This window comes from Danio rerio, chromosome 5, assembly GCF_052040795.2.
Source record: "Danio rerio strain M-AB ecotype USA chromosome 5, GRCz13ab, whole genome shotgun sequence".
Taxonomy (NCBI): domain Eukaryota; kingdom Metazoa; phylum Chordata; class Actinopteri; order Cypriniformes; family Danionidae; genus Danio; species Danio rerio.
The window spans coordinates 23,747,567-23,769,676 of record NC_141025.1 but is presented as its reverse complement, the minus strand read 5'-3'; the positions used below and the strand labels follow the sequence as shown (position 1 = coordinate 23,769,676).

The 22,110-nt window shown below is 34.0% G+C and overlaps 1 protein-coding gene across 1 annotated transcript in view; it reads right to left on the bottom strand.

Moving 5' to 3' along the window:
• The window catches only part of npas2 (neuronal PAS domain protein 2), a 127,280-nt gene extending 105,455 nt beyond the window's left edge, over window positions 1–21,825 (bottom strand). Inside the window, exon 1 of the mRNA XM_087251380.1 lies at window positions 21,668–21,825. The gene's annotated coding sequence lies outside the window, so the exon portion shown is untranslated. The remainder of the gene's footprint in view (window positions 1–21,667) is intronic.
• Window positions 21,826–22,110: the final 285 nt, after the last annotated feature.

The following is a 22,110-nucleotide window of genomic DNA, read 5'->3' as shown; positions in this document are numbered from 1 at the left end:
ATTCTGAGCCGTGCCTCAAAGCAGAGCACTTTATCAATGAGCTTTCTTCTCTTCAGAGAATTCATTATCATGACTGGAGGTGGGTGTGTGAATCAGCCTTTTCAACGTCAATTCTGCGCTAGCTTTTAACCTTCATGTCTCGTTTATTACGCCAATAAAGAAAGACAGTCATCTCTAAGTATAGCAGTGGCTTCGTTAAAACAGTTTTGAACTAAATGTTCGGTTCAATTAGGGCTGCAGCATACTGGGAAAATATGCAATATCACTGTTGAGCATTGCGAGTATTCCCTCCCTAGATATAAGCTTTTTTGATGAGCTTTTTAAAAAATATATTTATGAAATGATCATTCAATCATTCATTCATTATACTTCGGCTTAGTCCCTGATTTATCAGGGGTTGCCACAACTACTCTAGCATATGTTTTACGCAGTGGGTGCCCTTCCAGCCACAACTCAGTGGGAAATTTTTATTGCTCATATAAACATGAACAGGTAACAATGTACTGTATATTTTGCTTGTCTAATAAAGTTTTTTGATCTAATAAAAACTGTCATGGCACTGTGAATGAATAAAAACCTTCTGACTCCTATTGACTGTTGTCTTTTTCCTCTTAACTCCTGTTATTAGTGTATATTTTCAGCTCTATGTTAACTCTCTAGCCAAAGCGGAAGAGTAACTGTGTTGGCGTGTAAAAAGGTTTTTAGTTTTGGCCAAGCGTTTTCATCTTGGTTCATTCCAAAAGAAAAAGAAGAAAAAAATGAATACTAAGGAATATGAATACTGCATATATTATTTTATATATATTTTTTTAATTGATATGTTGTGCAGCCTTAATGTCAAATTTAAAAGATCGGGATCATTAAAATTAGTTCATCCACAAAATGAACATTTGTTAACATTCGCATAATGAGCAATTGTTAATTTACCAAAACATAGGTGACGTTTTTTTGATGAGATGAATTAATGTCAAATTTAATCTGTGGTCCATGGCGATTCATAAGATGCAAGTCAAAGAGTAATGGTACTTTGAGAGTCAAAAAATATATACAGGCAACACAAGATTAATACACTCACTGTAAATTCTAACATGTTCAGTTTACTTAAAAAAAGTTTGGAAACCGATTGCCTTATTTTTGCAATATAAACTTACAAGGAAATCTTAAGTTAAGTTTAATTATTGCCTTGAAGTAAGAAAACTAAAACTTATAAAGTAAACTAACTGTTAAAAATTAAGTAAGTTTAATAGAAAATTCTAGTTAACATACTTGTCATTATTTAGTAATCTTACTTAGGGTTTTATAGTAAGATTACTTTAATAACTCTATTTAACTAATACTGTTCTACCATGTTCAGTTAACATCTTGAATGCTAGTAGTCTCAACATTGTTTTAATCCACCATTTTAAGTAATGTCAACTAAAGAAACTACGTGCAATCAGTTTCCACATTTTCTTCAATTAAACTGAACATAAAATATGTAGTTCAACCTACAAGTAATGACATTATACAGGTCTTAAATGTAAACATTTTATTTGACAAAATTAGCAGAATTTCACAATACACTTGTGATATTTTAGTATCACAATACACTTGTACACAATACAGTTTTGTAAAAACCTGTTGTAAAGTGCTGTAATATACTGTAAACAGCAATACAGACAAAAAATATAATAAACATGTTCAACCCTAAAATACAAGTTTTTGAAAAGGTTTGAAAATCTATCAAAAAAACTTTAAATACTTGACACTTGGAAAAAAGATACTTGAATTAGTGTAATTAAACATGCCATTGCACCAGCACCTTAAACATGGCAGCATATAGACACTCACAGAGGAACAGATATTAAGCTTTAAAGCTAATTTGTTAGACTGTGTAGTTTAGATTTTCCTACAGAAAATATCACATTAGTGTGGTCAAAAGTATTGAGTTTGGTATCAATCAATACTGAAATATTAAAAATATCCATTTTCCACCAGCATTTGAGTGCTACTGAGCTCGTTCTTAAACACCATTGATTGGCCACTGTGTTCACATGCTCAACAGAAATGACTGTGATTGGCTGTGACTGTCATAGGTTTACCATTTTTCACTGAGTCCAAACAAAGTTACACAGACACTGAAGTGTTTCAAAGCCATGTCGATAGCTGATTTGTTTAGAAGCTAACATATAAGCTATCTGGTGATGAATCGACTGATCGACAGTGCTTTGAAGTTATCCAGTGTCTTTGTATCTTTGCACCTGGTGAACAGTGGTGAAGTGTGGTAAAAATAATGACCTTCAAAGCCAATCAGTCATATCTACTGAGCATGTGAACACAATGGCCAATCAGTTCTTGCAATGTTAGTGGGAAATGGATGGACTTTTTTTTTTATTTATTTCAGTACCGATTGGTACCAAACTCAATACTTTTGACAACCCTATAAATCACAATACACTTTTTTGGTAAAAAAAAAAAAGTGTTTTAAACACGAAAATGCTGCAGTCCTAAATGTAACACTGCAAACAGCAACATGTTAAAAAGCAACACTTTGTAATTAAACATGCCATTATACCTGAACCTTTAAACATAAAGCACAGCAGTATATAGGCACTCGCCGAATAAAACACATTACGCTTCCGTCCCAGCAAAAGCAACACACGTTGAACAAATTCAAATGCATTGCTCAAAGTCTTTGGGTAGTCCGAATTCAGTGTGTAAATCAAAGCAAAAAAAGAGACATACTGCATGTGGCAAAGTCCATAACCACTTTTCCTTCCAGTATAAAGGCCCACATTGCATCCATAATGAGGTTCTTTAGACATATTCACACACGACAGTCAGCAGGCCAACATCTTCTGCACTGAAGTCCGACTCTACAATTACATCCTATGAATAGAGAAAGAAAAATAAGTAAAGTTTGATATTCTAAATGGCACTAATAAAGCCTGTAGTGGCCAGGAGACCAAAAGCAGAGGTGAAAAAAATACAATTCCTTGTGCTTAATTTAGTAACACTTTAGTAGGAACCAATTACCCTATTAACTAGTTGCTTATTAGCATGACTATTTGTGTTTATAGTACATTTTACATTCAAATGCTTCTTATAAGAAGGCCTTGCTATGGTGCTCCTTCTTCAATGTAGACCAACACGATGGATTTGCCTGTACTGCTTCTACTAGGCTTGTCATGATAGTGGAATTTATTACCAATCCATATAGTAATTTTAAAAACATCCATTTCCTGCTAACATTTGAGCATTGTTGAGTGTCATTTCTGTTAAACATGTGAACAGAATGGCAAAACAGTGCTGTTTAAAAATGTGCTCAAAAGTGCTTAAAATGTTAGCAGGAAATTTGCTGCTTAAAATTGCAGCAGAGATTGGTACTAAATTCCAGTATCTTGAACATGATACTATTCTAAAGGAACAATACATTTTTTTAATTAAAGAAACACTGTAATGTAATAAAACAAACTGCAGTAAAAGTACTTTTAAAACATTTTCAAGAAATTAAATGCAAATGTGTGAGAGACCAATTGGTGCTACATAATCAATATAAATATTTTGTAGGGAAAACTTAATAAATTGGGAACCGATTCATGAATGCATTTGGTTTTGCTAGATTAAAGCAGTGAGTCAAGTTTGCATTATTTAGCACACTTTTTAAAAATGTATTAATAACTTTTTTTTAATAAGAAAATTGATGTTTTAGTATGGCTTTTAGAACAAGGGTGCAGCCATCTACAATCCCACAGCAGGTGACTTCACAGGGTTGGTTATAATATGGAGCATCTTTGACTTTGTGGCTTTTAACACTATCTTTTTACATCTTAATCCAGCAGGTTCTTTCAACTGAAATTATATTTCTCTCAACATATTACATAGGTATTACACTTATTAAGATTTTTTTTTCAAGCTAATCTTCCTCCTTTTCAAAACAAGTGTGTTTAAAAATTAAAGAAATGCATTCATTACTTCACTGGCCTATGAAGCTAACTGACCCTGTGACGGCACAAGCTGCTGTATTTGCAACATAGCAATGCTCTTGCTCCAAAGGCCATAATATAACATCCCTCTTACTTTCAAATACTTACATTAAATGCATTTGTTTTATTTTTATAAAATTGAAAATTTTTATTAATAAGTGAAGTAAACTGGATTGACTGCTTCATTTCCAGTCTAAGAAAGCAGAAACAATAATACTACTTACAAAACACATCCTGAAAATTTCTTTAGACTCATCCCTCTAAAGGACTGAAAGACCCCGGAGAACTGCTGCCAGATGACCTTGAAAAAGTAAAGACAGGTAGACATGCATTATAGCCCAATGAAAACATCAAATGCAATTTATTGCAATCAAATGCAAATTATGATTCAAAGATGATGTCACAAAAATACCTTTGAATTAACATGTTGAAAATTTCTTCTAGTTTTCTTCTGCAATTTTCTCCTGTTTTTTTTTTTTATTTCAATCAAACGAGCAGTGTGTGTCCAATGCAGCGTAGAACTTGGATCTCACATTTCTTCCTGATATTCGATTGAATTCTGCAAAGATCCAATCAAAACATTATTAGTCATTAATAACATTCAAAAACACAAATTCACAAAATCACACAAAGTTTTGAAAAGAAAACAAACCTTCTGCAGCACTTGCATCAGCTGGTGTTTCCTCTATGACTTCCTTCTGGATGTCACTGTTGTGCACAAAAACGTAAAGTGTTATTGACATGGCTAAGCGAAATTCTAAAACAAAAAACAGAAATCAGAAACACATGCAATAATACAATGTAATGCCATTTAGCAACAGATGTTACACTTTAACATGACATAGTTAAATGTTCTTGAATAATAAAAGCTGCCAAATACTCCCGGCGCCTGTCATCAAAAGCATGAGCTATACTTGTCACCAAACAGTAATAAACACAACCCCCGATTAAATATAATCATGGCATTGTTGCTGGTGTGCCTTACTTTTATGCGCATTAAAAGTGGAATAAATATTTGTCTCAATTGATGTCTTTAAAAGGACACTGAACTTTCTGACTAGGGTTGCACGGTTTACCGGTACTATGGTAGTATCGTGATACTATGGCTCCAAGATACTGGCGGTGCCACTGTAGTTTGTAAACGGTAGTATTGTCATTAACAGTCTGCCTACAATACATAATGCTGCATGTGAAAAAGTCACTAAAATACTTACACGATTCAGCAACAATAGATCATTGTATTTTAATAGTCTATGGAGCCTTCTAAGGTTGTAAAACTGTAGAATTTGCGCCTTTTATAGTAGCCTATTGCATATTTTGTGATGGTTCATTTTGAATCGGAATTCGTTTATTTCTTTTCCTGTCAATATGATATAATAGCTACAACAACCGAGACAATCTATTAAAAAGAATGACTCAAAGTGAAATTTTGAATTACTTTGGATTCTTATCCGATAATAAGTGTGAAAAAAGTATGATAGATGAAAAACCCAAAATAGCAACAGGAAACAATTTTTGACCACTTCATATAGCCTAGGTTTGTTGGAAAAATGCTCTTTTCTTTATGTATCTTTATTTTAATGTATTTTTTTGCTGGAATGAATACATTTTAGGTGAAGAGATGTGCAAATACTTTTTTCAACAATAAGGGAATTATTTAAATTCAAGTAGGCCTATAATAACATATACAATATATTATTTCTGACATTTTTCTTTATTTCATGGATTTAAGTTATGAATTACAGTATTGCAATACTACTTGGTATCACCATACTTCAGCTGGTATAGTATTGTAAGATAAATTAATGGTATCACAACACAACAACCCTATTTCTAACTAGTCCTCAGATGATTATTCAAATGGACAAAATATTCGGACTATTCTTGATCATGCAGTTCTTTGCTGAGAATTTTGTTAAATGTACTTTTAATGCATTAAACGATTTAAAATTATCCTGACACTCAGTATGGAGACAAGGTAACGTTAATAGAACAATTCATGAATATGTTCTATGGCTTGTGCGGTATTGTTCAAAAAGTTTTCTTTGATGTGTAAGTGCAAAACTTACATTTCCACTGCATATCAGCTCACAAACTGGTAGTCTGAAATAAAAAATAAATAAAGGGTATAATATTACAAACCAAATATGCCACTCACAATACTCTAATGGTGTGCTACATTTTAAACAACCTTGTAATTGTTCAAATTTATTTGCCCTAAATTGTTAAAAATTAGTGAAACCTTCTTTAAAAATGCAAACTAACAGGTTTGGCAAAGCCTGTTTCTTTACAGAAAGTTTGCTTATAACAAAGGCTTGTTGATGCCTTTGTGTGATATTGAGCAAACAAAGAGATGTTTCTGTGCTTGGTTGTACGAGTTATACCACTTCATCATTAACGTTATCCATCACACATATTCAGTCGCGTCTGGTCAGATTTATTTGTCATTACAGCAATACAAAACACTCAATAACGTAACGGCAACACTGGAATAAACCTTCAAAACGGCATAAAGAAAAGACAAATAGCATATAAAACAAATAAATGAGTTAATTAAATATCTCTCGCATTTTCATAAGTTTAACTTTAAGTTTCATAGGGATTGTTAGCATAAGCACACTTTAGCATCATGTGTAAATATGTATCTGCCTCATACAGTGACACGAATCGTAATCGCATCGAAATCCTAAATTACCTACGACACTCACGGGTCCATTTTGAGCTGAAACTGCTTTATAATGTTCTAAAAGCCTCGGCGGGTTAAAACTGCTGCTGCCCCGGCGATCATGGAGAAAAAAACGACTGGTCTGGTCATGAGCCGCTCGCTGACGCCGGACCGAATCACAGCTGATCTCCTCACCTGCTTCCTGCAGGTGATCTCATAAAAGTAAATCTTAAAAAAAAAACACGCATATTTTCGTCACAACAAGCGCCACTAAAGTTCAGCGATAACTAACGTTACTGTATTTGTAATGCGGATAAATAGGTTTCGTTTTCTTTTTTAAAAATGTAGACCTACAGCTATGTGTTAACTTTACATCTATCTGAACGGATCATTGCGCGCGCTCTTGCTCTCTCAGTGCATCATTTAAAATGGCGCGGCCCGCTCTTTTAGAGCATAACGCCCACTTTACAAATTACTACTAACTTTACAAATTATTAATAGTTATTAAAAAGGACTAAGCAGCTAAAAATAGCTTATCTAGTAAAGTAGACAGTATTGCAAATAACGTGCAGTGGTCAAAACGTTTAGTCACAACATCATGGGCTATTAATTAGTTCACAAAACAGCAAACAATTTCACAAAGTGCAGGAAATAAACAGATTACTGATACTATACAAATAAAATCAAAGTAGTAATTAAAACGAAAAGTTTACCTTGATTTACAGCAGTACATCTCAATATGAAATCCTGTCCTTCAATGGCGGTGCTGGGTGGCGGTTGGTTGTGACTCAGGATGGGGGATGGGAAATCACCACCCAGTACGCATGCGTAACAGCATGGCTTAGCCCTTATAAGCAATTTTACTCAAATTACATTAGGTATGGGAACTTTATACCTTACTATGTCAGCAACACTAATGCATTTCTAGTAAACTCAACAATTAGCTTAAAATTAAGTAAACACACTAGAATTTTGATAGTAAGGAATACTATTCGCATTTACAGTGCTGTAAAACCCAAGAAGTTAAAGGAACTCAAACTATTCAAGGAAACCGATTGAAACACAATTTAAGTTAAAAAATTAATTCTAATGAGTACTGTGAACTTAATCTAGTTGAGTAAATGAAGCAGTTTGAGCACAGTAAAACCCAATAAATGAAGAGAACTCAAACCAACTGAGTACTGTACAACTCAATAGGTTAAGGCAACTCAAACAGTTTGAGGAAACCGATTGCTACAAACCATTTGAGTTCAAAAACTATTATAAGTAATTTGAACTTACTCCATTAAAGTTGAAGAAATGAGGTATTTAATGAACTCATTACACTGTAAAACCCAACAGTCAACTTTATCAAATGAAATGAGTAGTTATCTCAAAATATACTGAAGGTTAATTCTACTCATCTGAAAAGAGTTTTAAACTCAGTGCTGAAGGTAATGAGTTAATTAAATACCTCATTACTTCAACTTAAATGGAGTTTACAGTTTACAGTACTCATAGAGATTAGTTTTTTTTTTTAACTCAAATGGTTTGTAGCAATCGGTTTCCTCAAACGGTTTGAGTTGCCTTAACCTTTTGGGTTTTACAGTGAAACTTCAAGACTGTGTTCAAAACTCAAATGAGTAGAATTAACTTTACAGTGTATGGCCCTGACACAAAAAAAAAAAAAAAAAAAAAACACTGGTTTTATAAAAGCAAAAAGTCAGTTTGAGCATGACACTGAACATTATTTTAAAGGATTTGATCACCCAAAAATTATAATTTACCCATCCTCATGTCTTAAAACACAGAGACCTTTGTTCATCCTTGAAACATTTAGATGAAATCTGAGAGCTCTCTCCTCCGCCCCAGCAATGGTCCAGAGACATTCTAAGTACAGAAAAGGAACCAAAAACAATGTCAAAATATTCCATGTGACTTCATTAAACAGAACAGAACAGATTTATGCACACAAAAAAAATGTGTAAAAACAACTTTGTTCACCTTTGTCATCTCTTCCGTGTCAGGTCAAGGTGCGGGTTTACTATGAGCGAAGTGACATTTGTCATTAGATTCAGCAGCACAACCAAAAGTGCTTTACTGCCTGTAATAAATAAATAACCCTAATCTGATGTGAAATACATTGGGGAACAAAGTTGTTTTTACCTTTCTTTTTCTTTTTTTTTTTTGTGGCACACAAAAATGTTTAGAGCCAAACTGTTAAGTTAAATTGTATGATTACAGTTGAACCATTGAAGTCACATAGAAAGTTTTGACAACATTTTTGGAACCTTTTCTGAACATCTCAGGACTCTTACCATATATGGAGGATGAGTAATCTCTCCGATTTAATCTAAATTATATACATTTGTGTTACAATGATGAACAAAGGTCTAAGAAGATTGCAATGGCTTGAGGGTGACCAATTAATAACAGAATTTTCATTTTTGTGTAAACTAACATTTAAACATTACCTTAAAGTCACAGTCTTAGCAAACAGTTCTAAGCACATTCATAACATTTGCTCTTCCAGAGTTTATTACATCACTACACCTGAAACTAAATTGCACAACTCAGGTGTTTACTGTGTTTCAATGTAAACAAGTAAATTTATCAATATACAAATCCTCAGAAGATGGAACATATAGGGACTCTGTGAATCAGAGCAATTTAACACTGCTTTGCTCTGTGATTGAAAAGGAAGAGAATGCCACAGGCTTAAACCACAATAGATTTGAATAATAATTTTTTTAATCAACCTCTCAATCAGTCTTTACATCATTTAACTGGTAAATAAGTTTGTTGACAGAAGCTGCCTGGCAAACTACAAGCAATCCCTGAAGTATCAGAGAAAAAATGGACAACCGTGTTTATGAGTGTCTGACATCATATAAAAGATTAAAGATAAGCTTTAGACATTTACAGCTAAACTAATAATATAGGTCAGTTACAGATGCCAGCATGCATACTCATATAGGAGTAAAAGATGAGAGTTTTCAGTCATAAATAAAACAAAACTAATAAAGATTTAATCATTCTTTATACACTAATGTCATAAATTAGCTATAACATTATAAATGGATCCTGTTTTATTTTTAATAGTATTATTATTCTGTATCATTTTACGATATATATATATATATATATATATATATATATATATATATATATATATATATATATATATATATATATATATATACACCTTTGAGAGGAATTAAGTGTTCATATGTTAAATGTCAATTGTTAATTGAAATTCGATGACTGCTATTGTTAGATGTTATATTAAGTCGGTAGTATTAAGTCGGTTGTAGTAATGTCTGTTGTATTAATGTCAGTTCTATTAGGACAGTTATATTAAGTCATTTGTATTACTGTCAGATGTATTAAGTCAGTTGTATTAAGTCAGTTTTGTTAAATCCGTTATATTAAGTCAATTATATAATTCTTTTACTGTCAGTTGTATTAAGTCAGTTGCATTACTGTCGATTAGATTTAGTCAGTTATATTAAGTCAGTTTTATTATAGTGAGTTTTATTACAGTCAGTTATAATACAGTCAGTTGTATTAAGTCAAGTGTATTAATTCAGTTATTTTAGTCAGTTGTATTACTGTAAGCTGTATCAAGTCAGTTGAATTAAGTCAGTTATAAAGTCAATTGTGTTTAGTCAGTTGTATTACAGTCAGTTGTGTTAAATCAGTTATATTAGGTCAGTTATATTAAGTCCATTGTATTACTGTCAGTTGCATTAAGTCAGTTATTTTAGTCAGTTGTATAAGCTGTATTAAGTCAGTTGTATTACTATAAGCTGTTTTAGGCAGATGCATTACTGTCAATTATATTTAGTCAGTTGTATTACTGTCAGTTGCATTAAGTCAGTTGTATTACTGTCAAGGGGTGACGCGGTAGCGCAGTAGGTAGTGCTGTCGGTTCGAGCCTGGGCTGGATCAGTTGGCATTTCTATGTGGAGTTTGCATGTTCTCCCCACATTCCTGTGGGTTTCCTCCGGGTTCTCTGGTTTCCCCCACAAGTCCAAAGAAATGTGGTACAGGTGAATTGGTTAAGCTAAATAATCCGTGTTGTACGTGTGTGAATGAGGGTGTTTGGATGTTCCCCAGTGATGGGTTGCTGCTGGAAGGGCATCCGCAGTGTGAAACATATGTTGGATAAGTTGGTGGTTCATTCCGCTGTGGTGACACCAGATTAATATAGAGACTATGCCAAAAAGAAATGAATGAACGAACATTACTGTCAGTTGTATTAAACCAGTGATATTTAGTCATTTCCTTTTAATTTAATGAACCTAACACTTATTTCAATGTGTAAAAACAAACTAAAACAAACAGATATACATTCTTAACGTGTCATTTTATATGTTTTTTATTCTATTTTTCAAATCCAGATAATTACATCAAATCAGATACAGATATTTAAGTCAAATCCAGATAATTACACTGAATGGCAATTTTGAGCATTATTTCACTCACACACTTAAAACACTTTTTCTTGTAATCTGATTTGATGCAGACACCAAAATTGTGTCTAATCTTTGACACCTCTAAAAGGATGCAGAATGTTTTAATTATTTGTGACCCGGGGTCCCTCGTAACTCACTTAAATAATCTAAGATTATTTAGCAGATCCTGAATTTTTTAATCTTGATAATTGATCTCTTGCAAATTTGGTTCTTCAGACAAGTTCACGAATCAGATTAAATGTCTGGATGAACTGATCTGAGATCGCTGCATGTGTTGTGAAGGGCAGATCCATTGATCAGCAGTGCAACGATTGGCTGACAGCACAACGTAATGACATTAATATTCAATTATTCATGTGAGCAATTATACAAAATTAGTAGTAAACGGTTTGTTAAATATGACACACAATGACTTAACCCATTTGTTGTGGGTTGCAGGCTTTACACTTTCACGTGTCAAGAGTATTTAGCTATTTATTTTGTTTTACTTTTATAGTGGATTTTTTTTATTATAGAAACTAATAAATTTTTTTCTTACGATTCAATTAATAAATGGCTGTTTAATTAATCTAAACTAATCTAGCACCAAAAAAGCATTTTTATATTGATAAAGGTGTCTGCAACTTTTGCAAAACATCAAATCCCCAGTATATTAGCTGTCAAATAGTGTGCATGAATGCATGAATTATTATTCCTTTCCTTTAAAGAAGCAACAGAAAAAAGAAAAAGAAAAAAAACGAGAATATTGTGCATGTCTATTATCATACACAAATCGTATTAAAACTGGGTCAACACCTTAAAATAGTATGTGTTTGTATCTAAAAAGTCCTTAAATATTCTCTTTGAACCTCTTTGTACTTTTATTTCGTAGAACGAGTGTATATTGCATTTATTTTATTTTAATTTGTAAAACTTGCAATGACAAAAACTCAGATGAGTTTTGAAGATTGAAACAATCCTGGATCGTGTCAAATCGTCAATAACCAAATTCAGCTAATTGAGTAATCCACATACGAAGAATGAAAAAAAAAGAGAGAAAAAAACTAAAAACAAATAAGCTAAAAACAAATAAAAACAATCTGATATCTGAAGATAACAAGTATCACACAGAGATTTATAGATTTACGTGAAAAATGTTGAGATTTGTTTGGCAAGTTAATATGAGAAATGACCGAAAAACTAAAAAAAACAACAACTTTGTTTTACACTGTATATGTGGATTTTGTATTAAATATTGCCTTTTAATTAAACATTTGCATTTCAGGAAAACACATTTCTATCTTATTTAAGTTCTTTCAGCCCTTTTGACAAAGGTTATTTTGGACTAATAGGGATGAACGAGCCGGAGAATGTAAATGAGAGCGAGATCAAAGCAAGAGAGGAAATGTAAGTGATGCCTCAAAGTGTGTCTAATTGAAGCATGAATGGAGGAATTGACTGGCTTGACTCTAATTGATTAAAGTCAAAGGAAGGACAGAGCACTAAAGAAATGAAGAAGAGAAAAGAATTGACAAGGAAAAAGCACATGACACACATTGAATTAAAGGGAGAAGGAATATTTCAGCAAAAAAAAACAAAAAAAAAACACACACACACACACACACACACACACAATAAAACAAATGAAAGAGGCAGATAAAAGAGCCCAGTGTGTAATTGTGTTGTGGTCACATTTACGTCACACTTTAGAAAGAAGCCTTCAGAAGACTGTAGTAAAATCTTTTGTATGAAAAAAAACTCCTTCCACAAAAGAACAATATTGCCCTCGAACTATGTTTTACAACTTAACATAGAAATCCTTCACGCAGCATTTCATCTGCCAAACTTACACAAACACCTGAGCGACCTCAAGGCAAAGAGAACATAACTGGATGAGCAACTGTTATATACCATACTTTACTATGAATCTATAATAACAAAAACATTGTGCAAAAACAACACAAAGTGGAAGACGGATGTATTTATCACCAACAATCTGACAAGCTGTGAACTGTGATCAAACCCTTTCACTACACAACATGTAGTCATCATGACAAAGTAACTTTTACAATCTGTTTACAGTGCAGAGTTTTATAGGTTTACAGTGTAACTATAATGACCTGTCATTTAAAAACAAGCTGAAAGTTCATTACAGCTGCCACTAGAGGGCAAATTGAGATCATGTCCACTTGATAAGCGTCCAGTCATGCATTTTATGAATAGAAATCTGACACCATTAGGCAAAAAAACAAATCCACTCCATCATAACAAACATATAACTTTTTTTATTGCTCTAATGCATTTTTCATGCAAATTACTTAAACATGAATAAGCAGTCTTATGAATAATAATAATAATAATAATAAAAAGAATTCACAGTTTCTTTGGATGAACTGGATGTTAGGTATGGGTTAAATTAAAAATGCTGTATTGTTTTTACTCTATAAAGGTTTGCAAAATTGTATTTCTTTTAAATTTAAAAATATTTATGTAAATATTGCCAAATTTATGTAAATATTGCCAATATAAAAATATTAGCATTTAGAGCTTTAAAAAACAACAACAATTAATCTAAATAACGATTTTTCCAGTTTTTTTGTTTGTTTTTTTTTTGACAGAAAAATATGAAGGTATTTCACCAAATATTGCTCTATATATTTGCTACAACTTAAAATATTGTGTTATAGTATTGAGTTGTATAAACAAAACAAAAAATTAACAAGTCCAACAACAACAATTTTTTGATTATTTTATTTAAAAAGTGGTTAAAATCCACTTTTCCAGGTCAAAAAATGTACACTTTCAAATTTGAGTTAATAAAAAAGGCCTCTTTTTGTAGGGGTTTATTATAACACAGACAACATATACAGTTATTTTAACCACTTTCAACAGTGTGTTATGAAAATTCAAAGGTTTTACTTTAAAATGATACCAAACTTTTGCATTTACACCCAATTTAGATTAGCACTTGACTTTAAGAGGTTAAGCCGAATCAAAATCACCTTATGAGTCCATTGAATTAATATTTTTATTAAACTGACATAAAACAGCTTGCGTAACATAAAATCAAGTTAGAACATGATTAACTTAGTTTAATAACAACACATGTTGTCCAGACTAATTGATCATATAATTTTTTAAAGTGTACCTAAACAATAAAGTCACTTAATTGTAAATATTTTTTATACAGAAGGCTCATTAAATAATTGCTTTGTATAGTTTTTATTTTACATTCTTTAGGTGAAACAAAACACAGATGTTTCAGCACAATGCTTTCCCAAATTTAGTATCACCTGAAGATTGTAAAATAAAAACTATACAACGTGATTATTTAATGAGTGTGAATCATGACCTTCTGAATAATATTATTGACAAGATTAATGAAAAAAAAAGTTTAAAAAGTTTTAAAAAAAATGCAAGCACAGTGCAAACTTCATTACTCAACGTAAATATTTTATAAAAATATTTATATTTATTATATATTTAAACAGTTAAAAAGTCAACAATGCACATTTCACACAAAAATGCAGAAGTACATCCATTTAACTTTTAATTATTTTGAATTGTTTTCTTTTTTTCTCACTTATAAACATTGGTCAGCATATATACTGTAAGTACACCCCTCGCAAATCTCTCTTTTAAATGTATATTTTTATTAGGAAGCTACAGAATATTATATTTGTGCATATACATTAGATTAGTCAGCCCTGAAGCCAAATTTGGAGCTTATCTAACAAAATGAATTACAATAATGGTTCAAAAACATTTACAGCCAATTTTATATGTTATAGAAAATATTAAAGACAAATTTAAAAAAAAGAGGAAATATCAAGAGAAGCAAAAACGTAAGAAATTTTGTTGAAATTTTGTTGCCTGTATTTTTATTATTTTTTTTGCGATATTCAACTTGAATTTCAATTTATAAATATTTTTGGTGACTAAAATATTGTTTGAATAAATATATCTGTTTAATAAATCTGTTTTTTTTTTAAAGCACCAAAAATACATAGCCTATAATCACTGAGAAGTGGATACAAATATTGGGGTTTACTTAACTATGCGGAGCACTGAAAATGTCCTTCTGTTCTTATTTTGATATGTATGCATGCTTGCACCCTGAACTCCTGAAAAACCACACTTTTAAATCTCATTCTTATTCTGATTAAACTAAATAAAAATGAAAAATATCTTATTGAAAAATACCTGAAATTAATAAGTTTTAAAAAAAATAGAGTTAACATTTGCTTCAAGTAGCAAGACTTATATTAGCTTTAAACTAATAAATAATATTTTATCTGATTTTAGCTTCAGTTAAGTGTAATAACCCTTGCATTTAGTCATTTCTTTGATCATGTGTTATACAAGCCAGAGGCTAAATTTCTATCTCCATTTAAACAGGTACTCCTCTCTATCTTTATTTATTTCTCTCTCTCTCTCTCTGCTGAATCTTTCATTTTCAGTGTTTTTCAGCTTCATGCTCTGTTCTTGTGGCTCGGAGGCTGTAGATCTGACACAGGATTTGAACATTCAGCACTGCTCTGAGAGCTCTTAAAGGGCCAGCACTTCTCTAAACGATGTCAGGCGCAGCAACAGCTCAATGCCATTTCTGCCTGCCGAGTCACATTGATATGCTTGCCTGCGTGCTAGGGCGAAGCTTGCAGGCCGTGTCCCAGTAACCCAGTTTTCCCAGTGTGAAAGCTCTGTAACAGCCCAGCAGTGGCCACTGTGTCATCTGTTACCTAACACTGTTACCGGAGGGGGTGTACCTGTCATATGCCCTCTCCACCCCAAGTTTCCGCTGAGGCTTTTTTTTTTCTCTTTTTTTTTTTTTGTGAGTCACTCTATTTGGTTTTTTACTAATGAGAACCTTTATTCAGAAACACTTAACATTTAGATCAGAACAGGGCACATCCGTCTGCCTACACAGTACAATGGATTTAAAAGCCTGAAGATAGAATATGAATGAACGATATCCATTAAGCACAAAAACAGAAATAAAGCAAGCCACATAACACAGAAGACTTCCCGTTTACACCTGGACTATTCTGATTTCTGGACATCAAGAGCCAATCAACAGCCAGGAAAGTACTAGTCTTATAATCACATATTTCAAGAGTTCACACTTAGATATTGCTTGATACTAATAGCAGGTTGGGCATGCTGTCCCGGGAGGGAACCCCGAGCGTGGAGATAACTGAACCCGGGGCTCCCGACTGGTAAATTAGCATGTAAGGGGGTCCGAAATCAGGTAGTTCTTGAGAGCTCCCACTGGTAAAGGAGGGAAAGGGGTGGATGGGGTGGACAAAATAAGAAAAGTAAGGTGAAATGGGGTATTTAATGTAGGTTTGGATTAATCTGAATGATTTATTAATGATCGCAGATGAGAGACCAACAGCAATCAATCATATCAAGGGCTCCTCTCAAGATTAGTTCATAAAACTTCACTTAGACTGATGGTTAAATAATTAGATTGGTTTACAGCTTCATTGGTTAATGACACCACAAGAGCCACCCCTGAATCACATCTAAACCAACCAATTCCAGTTTGTTTGGTCAGTGTCATTTGTAGGTGTGTAAACATGTTAATTTGATGTCTCTACAATAATGGTCTGGCATGGAATATATTTAGTGGCATCAACAGATGATAACGTCACAAGTGATTGGCATTTTGTGCAGTTTATGCCTCAGACATAAGCCTGTCACAATAATCAATAAATTGACTTCTCGTGCAATACTTAGACATGACCTCAATAATTTTTGGAGTAGCAATAAATATTTACAAATTAACAAATATTCTTAAAGCAATTTTACTATTTGATTTAGTGTAAATATAATAGTAATAGTGTATATATAATAGGACATTTTATCATCAACCTTTTTAATGTACCGTTAACATACTCATACCTTTTTAACATCAAATTACAGAATCTAAATTACCTTAATGGAAAGTCTTTGTCTACATATTTTCAAGTGTAATTTTGTCCCATTTTTCCTGCAAACAAGTCCTAAGATTGGCAACAGTAGATTGTTTATTGACGCAATTTGAGCTTTAACATTCGCCACACATTCTCTATTGGAAACAGGTCGGGACTGTGGGCAGGCCAGTCAAGTACCTGTATTCGTACCAAATCATAATTCCAATCACCTGTTGACGTCACCTGTTTAAAAAAGCACATCCTTATTTAGCCAATTTACCTGATTACTGTCCCTAAATTGATCTAAATAACTTCAATAATGGAAAGTCTATGTCCCTTGAAAGTGTTTATGGCTATTTACATTACTATGCCATTTTATTATAATTATATAATCAGTGGCATGAAAGGATCTCAGTAATATTGCTTATCGCAGCAATTTCTGTGACAATATATTGCACGACAAAAATAATTTATTGTTACAGGTCTACTCAGATGTTCAACCAGCAGAAGTAACGTTCAAGGCAAAGTCTAGTCATTCAGACTAGTCACTATTCATAGTGACATTCAAGCCAAAGAACTAACAGTCAGAATTTTTGTAAAAGAGAGGAATCACAGAGACTGTATCCAAGATTTTCCTCATTTACTATAACCTACATCAGTAATTAAGGGCATGTTCCATTCTGAAGGAGTCATCCCTATGCCTTAATCCCTCCTTGGGAACGAGAGCTTCAAAGGGATGAATCGATAGGGGACCCAAAAAAGGCACTTTTGTCTCATCAGCCTCCCTATTTAAACACTCACAAAGAATCATGTGCTGGTCCAATACTTGTCTGCTAGTATATAGAATGAGTCAATGAAAACAAGTAAACAAATTTAGTGTCAAAAAGTGTGTAATTTAACTACACAAGGAATGGATGATACACTAATGACTGAGCTGCATTATGAGACTGAATGAGTGCACTCAATAGAGCCTCAGCATCTTAAATCCTCAAAAGTTTATTTTAAAAAAACTGTATGTACATTTATAAAACTATACCTTACATCAGTGTTTCTCAACCATGTTCCTGGAGGACCACCAACACTACATGTTATGGATGTCTCTTTTGTCTGTCACAACCATTACAGGTCTTTCAGTCTCTGCTAATGAGCTTATGATCTAGATCAGGTGTGTTTGGTTAAGGAGACATTTATTATGTGCAGAGCTGGTGGTCCTCTAGAACGTGGTTGAGAAACACTGCCTTATATGACCTTTGCATCAAACTTCTAAAACAATAGTTAGAAAATACACCATGAATCTTTTTTTTTCTTTTTTGAAAGTTTTGAAAACAGTCATGGAGTTGCTCTTTTGCTATTTGACCAAATGGGACTGGAAAAAAAATTATTTAGTACTCTCCCAACCACTGCACTACAAGTTTACTCAACTATGATGACACTTAAAAAACACATAACAATATGTAATGCTTCAAGGTGCTGTTAGAATTAAATTTTTTTTATAATATTAGGTATTAAAAATTCAAATAAAGCTAAGCAAACACCTCCATTTATCACTTTAAGTGTGTCCTTTTGAGTAAGCAACAGATCAATATGCACACTAGCAGTTATCGTGCCAACTTGGGCCAAATACAAGACTTATATCACAAGACAAGTAGGAGATTGTCAAGGCCACAAGTGCAGGTATTTGGACAGGTCCTATGTGTTTTTGGACCCCATTAAAAATGGATGGTACCTTAAAAAGAAAGTTTTTGGGGAAGAGAGGGGGTGGACTGATTTTAGACATAGGCAAGCATTGTTAACAGTACATTTGCATGGTCTGGTCAGCATGTGACTATCTGACTGCAAACAAACAACTATTGTTTTCTTGAACAATAAATTCAGTAGACCTCTAAAACATGAATGTCATTCCATATGCATCAAAGTAAAGGCACAAAACGATGCTAAATTTGTATAACCCTTCATTAAGACAGATCAGTGCACTGCTAATATGGCTAGTGAACTGCTTAGTTAATTAGCCATGACACAGGCGGATTCACAGTCTTTCCCAATATACCACAACTACATAATCAAGTGTACTGTAAAAGTGATATGACCAATATGTAACAACAGCATGCATTTTTGTTGCTTTATCTTATTAAAATAGCTTGCAAACTAGATTTGATTCAGCTTAAAAATCAAAACAGCCAGCTTGTGTTTACAATGTTCTTGTTCTCATAAAACACAAGTAGTATGCTGTGAATTGCTCCTGTTGAAAGAGGCAATATAAAAACAGAAAGCTGATAAAAGTCAAACAGTCCACTTACAAAGCAAGACACTCTGAAAATCTCATGCTGTTTGTAAGTTTGATAGTTGGTAAACACAGGGGTTCCCAAACTTTTCAGCCCGCGACCCCCAAAATGACAATGCCAGTGACTCGTGACCCCCAATATTCTCTGAGGTGGTGGTTATAAATACAGAAACCTTGTATGCAAGGACGCACACAAACACACCAATAGACCTAAGTCTATTCTTTGTTTTTTTTAAATGTATGTCAGTGCTGTAAATGGGCAAGAAAGTTTAACCTGGTGTTATAAAATCAATCTGCTGCATCTGACAGTATTGCTGTGTCTTTAGTATAATGTAATTACCAGAGAAGTCGCAATCCAATAGAACTATTAACTATAAGCTACTATAGTAACTATATAGTTTATAGTAACTATAAACGACTATTTTTTTTCCCTCTTCAGTAGGTTATTGATAAAATACAGTAAGTCTTAAGGTTTAATAAAAATTAATTGATTTTTGAAAATCACCAGACGACCCCCCTTCATTGTCCCGCGACCCCCACTTTGAGAACCTCTGGGTAAACAGATGGAAGCAGCAGCAGTTCAGACCATGATTTAGATTTCCATTTTAAAAGGGAAAGAGTAACATGTGTATCTTCAGAGGATTGGAACCAGCAGTAGAGAATTTAATCTAACTGGTCATCAGATAGATCTGATTCTCTTGTTCAAGATGGGATGTTATAATAGCTGTTGCCCAAGTATATAGACAACATGATCCTGTCACCTCCTTCCAAAAACCCAAAGAACTCCTGGATCATAAGCCTGTGTGCTCTGTGTTCAGAAAGACCACAGGTCTGAATTTTACCCATGATGTGATCATATTAGTAAAAATAAAAAAAATTCTGTTCAGATCTGCTCATTTTTAGCATTTTTTACTTACAAAGCACTGTGCAACCTCCAACAAAGTGCAATAACACCCATGGAAAGAATATAGGGATGCTAAGCAGCCAATGCGCAACTCTGAAGGTCACAAGCCTTGTATTTTTCAAGAAACTCACAAGGATTTCTAGGACCACTGAGAACCAGAACTTCAATTCAACATCTCATGTGAAGAATGGTGCCACCATCAATCTTAAGGGCAATTATAATTTACATAAAGTGCAGGATGAGCACCATCTGCTGGCCTCATCAATGCCAGCAACCCATGAAATAGCTGTCCCATTAACATCTCATCCAGGTACTGGTCGGACTCTTTTAGCTTCAACAGAAATCTAGATGAGAGGAAAGAGTAAAAAAGATCTAGCTAGAAGAGGATGGATACATGGATTCATGATTTAAACAGGTCAGGAAAACACAGGTTCAACTGATTTAAAAAAAAAGTGTGCACATTGCCCTACTTAATACATGAAGTGAAATAAAGTAAATGATTGTGTCTATAGACTTCCCACTTGTGTTTCATTCAGGCAACCACAGAACAAAAAAGTCAAACAATCAGATTGAGGACTGACCGACACTCAGAGGCTCTGTCACGTATAGACACTTCTGTGGCTTTATGTATACACATACAATTATCGACCTATTAAACACACCTAAAGCCTCCATATGGTAACCTACAATCTCAGTGATGAATATTTCAAATAATTCACAACTTGCTTCCGTTTGGTAACTTTCTAGAACGACAAATGAACAAGACACTAAAATGCTACGCCTGAATGTGAACGCAAAACAAAACTGAAGGGGCGACTGCGCACAACAAAGCGTCAGCAGTGAACTTTTTATTCCTCTCAACGAAATCCAGGGCATGACGTCACTGCCACCGGCTCATGATTCTCAAGTCATGTGTTACATAACTTGCAATATTTTCATAAGTGCTTTTATTCCCTTCAAACTTTCATTGTCATATTGGCAACGTTTCACCAAAGCACTCTGTATAACTAAAACCCATAGGAAACCGTAAAAACAGACTAGACATGACTTTGTTACCCTGCTGCTCCTCTTGACCTCGATTAAAAGCACACAGAGAGACGTCAACTCGGCCAGTCAATGAATATGTATATGCAGAGCCGCGCTCAGAATAATCTGCCATTCCATCTGACACAGATATCACAGTAGTAACTTCTTCATCTTCATTCTTGGAATAGCTCTGTCATTTCAAAAGTACAGAAACTGTCCTGCCTATATAAGAAACTAATCCATCACATCACTGAGAGAATAATAAAGGAATTTAACACAAGATAAAACTAATTCACACAGTTCTCTCTACTTAAAATCGATATAAACACCGCAACTTTAACTGTATGCTTGAAATGACCACAGCTGCATGTCAACCCGTTATGGGTGCTTGCACCGGGCGCCTTTAACACAATGACACACTTATCGCGTGCTCTAATTTCACAAACTAAACCAAGCAACAACCGGCTGAACTCACCTAATCAGAGGCAGCGATGAGAAACCGACTTCAACGGAAAAGTTGCTAGGAACCTCCAGCGACGAGAAGCACCGAGAGCGCTTATTTGCCTTCCTTGCCTTACACATGAAATAGAGTTACATAACCGGCACCGTTTCTGTGGGCAATGAGTGACTTCCAGAGCGCTTTTTTCATTCACTGATGTTCATTTTCCAACGCACACACCTCACACTTTACGTCATCAGCCGTCGTCATACCTTAAAAGGAGCGAAGGGGCGTGACCGGACCGGATTCGCCAGAGTCAGCGGAGGGGTGAGCGCGCGCCCTCCGCAGCGCGTGCTCGCCAAAGCGCCCTCCCGCCGGTCTCTTCGTTTCTCCGTTCTCCGACTGCTTGAACGGCGGCCAGAGAATGTCATCGGCGGAGAATTAAGGGGGCCGTGTCTCAGTGAGGCAAGCTCTTCGTG